Source organism: Triticum dicoccoides, unplaced genomic scaffold (assembly GCF_002162155.2).
Source record: "Triticum dicoccoides isolate Atlit2015 ecotype Zavitan unplaced genomic scaffold, WEW_v2.0 scaffold74517, whole genome shotgun sequence".
NCBI classification, from domain to species: Eukaryota; Viridiplantae; Streptophyta; class Magnoliopsida; order Poales; family Poaceae; genus Triticum; species Triticum dicoccoides.
In genome coordinates, this window is record NW_021296602.1 from 39,457 (window position 1) to 43,782 (window position 4,326).

At 48.8% G+C, this 4,326-nt stretch overlaps 1 pseudogene; it reads left to right on the top strand.

Moving 5' to 3' along the window:
- LOC119347728 overlaps positions 1-4,326 on the top strand; it is a 17,152-nt pseudogene that overhangs the window by 2,744 nt on the left and 10,082 nt on the right.

Here is a 4,326-nt window from a genome sequence, read left to right on the forward strand (position 1 = left end):
CCGGCCCAACCTGTCTCTAATGGCGTTTGGGCCATGTGGTGCGGAGGATGCCGACACCCCGGCAGCAGGTGGCACCCCGCTCTCGTTCTTGTTTGGCTCGTCGTCTCGGTTGGGGTGGTGTGGCGGCAACAATGTCCCCTAGTAGGAATTGTGTCTCTCATGTCTGATCACTAGCCCGATGGTGTGTCTAGTATCGTCAGAGGACGCATGGAGGTGTGTCTCCTCTTGGATCTTGCGTGATTCGGTTGGTGTTGGCCTTCATTGGATCTGCTTGGATCCCGTCTTCGATCGTGTGTCTACGAGTTTGATCCTTTCGGTCTACTCTTCTCTTCAGCGGCGACGGCTGTTGTACGTTCTAGTACGCTAGTCCTATGGTGCCTTAGCACGAGGACTTCACGATTGTCTACTACAAAGGTTTGCCCGGCTCCATCAAGGGAAGGACGATGACGACGGCACGCCTTCGGCTTGCTCCAGTGCTTGCTATGGTCTCTAGGTGGTCCACGAACCTGGTTACTATTATTTTACTTCGATTTCTCTATGCTCCCATGATAAATGATGAATAGATTGAAAATTTCTCTCGCAAAATAAATCTATGCTCACAATAAATATAACAAGTTGAAGCGGATTAGGAAAGAAGGTCCAACCTTCACAATTTTTAAGGCTTGGGTGCAAACTGATTAGAGCTTAGCCTAGTTTTCTTGGAGGAGTCTAGGAGATCATTTCCTAAACTTGTACCAATAAGGGGCAACTTCAAATTAAGCATGTAAGTGAATGAGGTGAAAAGGGTCCGATAATTGAAGATTTAATTGCTAAATGAAGAATGAAGAGCATATTTCTCAATTTTTTGACTGGTGCAAACAACAACACTGGCAAATTACATCGCTCAGTAACCTTCTTGATTATGCAAAGCCATGAGTCCTACCATTTATATCTACAGAAGACATACTTAAGAAACTGACTATAACCAAATGAGGAGAAGAGCCATTAACACCAAAGCAATCAAGAATCTAATATTATGGATTCCAAAATTCATGTTAGCTCAACAACAACATCAGAAAGCACATTCCATATTCCTAAGATATGAATAGAGATTGGAACCATAATCCTGGTTAGCAAAGGGTATGACAATCCCTATTATCAAAGAGAAAAAATGATACACTTTTTCTCATTGCCAATTACGTAGTGTCTTGCATCCTCCAGAAAGACTAGTGCCACATTTCCTATATATTAATAGCGTAAGTAAAAGAGCAGCCTTCTAGAGGTGCTCTCTCTTTCATTGTTATAGTGTACAATGCTCAGTGCTTAGGTGCCGTCACATATAGGTTCTAAACATATCAATGACAAAAGAAAAAAAATAAAACACCTTTTTGCCTTGACGATAGAACATAGAACTGGGCTCTAAGTGCTACTGATAGCGTCCAAATATAAGGGTCTTTATCAAAGCTTCAAAGGTGATATTAAACAACAATTCAGCTCACTAGGATAAATAAATTAGCACTAAATTATACCAATAAGAGTTAATTGCTTAACAGTTGCAGATTTGAGCAAAGTGAATTTCTGCCTTGGTTACGTGAAATGATTATTTCTTAACACAAGTGATGGTTATGTTATTGTAGCAGATATCCATGGTGGTTAGTAAAAGAGACGAATATGAGAATTTTGTAGGCTTCATACTTTTGGAAGGGCTGAATTAAGTGGCTCTTATGTATCAGTAATGTATGAGATATTTTTTCTCTCTTTTAAGACTTGTCTCTGGGTACTAAAGTTATTGACCTTCAATATCTCTAGTGTTCGATGAAACTACAGAACTTTGGCTCTACTTAGCTCGTTTTTCTTCTTTATGGGGATGGAATGGCATCCATTGGTGTTTATTTTCATGAACTTTGTAACGGTGAACTATGTTGGCTACGTGGATGTCTTGATCTTGCTACAAAGTCAAAAGAGCGATACAAATCTTCCTTTTCAAGGAAAAAAATCAAACAAAATTCATTGTTTAGTAAAAGATTTGATAAAGATTTCATTTCCACTAACCTTCCCAAGGACCAAGCACATGATCACGGAATTATTAACTATTGACCTACCGAAGGACTAAGGACTACAATCCCTGTCTAGCACCAAAGTCTAAGGACATCCCTAAGCAAAAGAGGAATAGCTTACTTCTCATTTTACTTCTCCATCTTTGAAATATCTAGAAGGGCATCCCTAAGTCTTCTAATGACTATATACGGCGCTTTTGTGCCTCTATATACTGGGTATATGGCTAGGAATCAGCACGTGAGGCACTAGGAATTATCGATGAATCCGTGGAATCACAAAATGCACTCTGGGGGTCAGCCAGCCATCGTGCCTCTCCCTCCTACTCCATGATATGAGCCACTATCCCTCAACCTTTTCTACAGCTAGTCGGCATGTCTCTCCCTCCTACTCCACGGCATCAGCTACTCTTTTATTGACAGCCTAAGTAAAAAAGAGCAGCTTTTAGGAGGTTCATTCTCTTTTATTGTTACAGTGTTCAATTCCCGATGCTTAGGTGCCATCACATATAGGTTATGTTCCTCGTTTTTCTTTTGTTGCGCTTTGGACGCTTTTTTCTGTTTGTTGCCCCGTTATCTCTATGATAGTGGAAACCTGTCCAAATTTTGGATCGTATGGTAAAATCACATATAGGTTCTAAGCATACCGATGACAACAGAGCAAAAAAACTTTTTGCCCTGACGATAGAACATTGACCTAGTGCTAATGTTAGCATTCAAATAGAAGGGTCCTTGACAAAGCTTCAAAGGTGATATTAAGCAACAATTCAACTCACAACGTAAAGACAAAATTAGAACTGCAAATTAGACTGGTAATAGTGCATTGCTCTTTAGATAAGGTTTCGAGCACAATGAATGTATGCCTTTATTATGAGTAGTAGTTAATTCTTAACAAAAATTATGGCTATGTTATTGTGGCAGATCTCCATTGTGGCTAGTCAAGAGACGAATCTAAGAATTTCGCAGGTCTTCATACTTTCGGAAGAGTCGGATGATGTGGCGTAGCTCTTAGAGCATCTCCAGCCATAGAGCCCCCCAGGAGGCATTTCTATCGCCCCTTGGGGGGCTGCCGGCGAAATTTTTTGCCTGCGATCGAGAAAATATCCACTCGTTCCGCCCCCCACGCACGTATCCCCGCCACCACCACGACGCGAACCGCCGAACCGGCTGGCGCTCCGTCTCCGTTCCGGCCGCCGCCACGGGGAAGACCGGCCAGCTCACCGTCTTGTGGGGCCGGAACAAGGACGAGGGCTCTCTTAGGGAAGCTTGCGACGCCGGCCTCTACATGGCGGTAATCATGTCCTTCCTCAACGTCTACGGCCATAGCAAGTACCGCCTCGACCTCTCTGGCCACCCGCTCTCCGGCATCGGGGCCGACATCAGGCATTGCCAGTCCGTGGGCGTCACAGTCTCCCTCTCCATCGGCGGTGACTATGCGCTCCCGACCAACAGGTACGCGCTCGACCTCGCCGACCACCTCTGGTTCTCCTATCTCGGCGGCAGGCGCAGGGGCGTGCACCGCCCGTTTGGCCGCGCGTGACTCGACGGCGTGGACCTCTTCCTGGAGCGCGGCGGGCCGGCGGAGCACTACGACGCGCTGGCGAGGGACCTGGCCAGGCGCAAGGCCCACGGGGGGAAGGCGCCACGCAACGCGTTCCCGGACAGGCTCGCGGCGCCTGCGCTCTCGACGGGGGTCTTCGAGCGCATCCACGTGAGGTTCTACGACTCGTGTCGAGCCGTGGAGCCGGCGTGTGCAGGGTGCAGGCGCGAGGCAGGGGGCGGAGCAAGGCCGATGGCGAGCTCGAGGCGAGGCGGAGCCGGCCCGGTGCAGTCCGGGCAACTGAGGTCTGGGTGCCCGAGGCGGCAGCTGACCAGCCGGCGAGCGGGAAACCGGCTGGCGCGAGGCGGCGAGCGGGGCCGGCGCAGAGCGGAGAAGGCCGGACGGCAAGGTGGAGCAGGGCCGGCGCGGGGCAGAGCGGAGGAGGCCGGACTGCACGCTGGGCACGGAGGACTCGCCGGAGCTCACCGAGGTCGTGTCTCCGGCCACCGCCTCGCACCCTGCAGGCTCTGGGCCGCCGGAGCTACGGGGGAGGCGGCTTTGACCGCGCGAGCGCAAGCGCCACCCCGGCCATGCGCGTTGTGTGAGGTAGGTGTGAAAGGAAAGGGAGAGGAGAGAGGAGAGAGAAAAGAGAGGAAAGAGGAGAGAGAGGAGGGAGAGAGGGGCTGGCAGTGGGCCTTTGCATGCAAAAGGCAACTGCCGGCGTCCCCAGCTGCCTCGCAGGGGGCTGGGTCT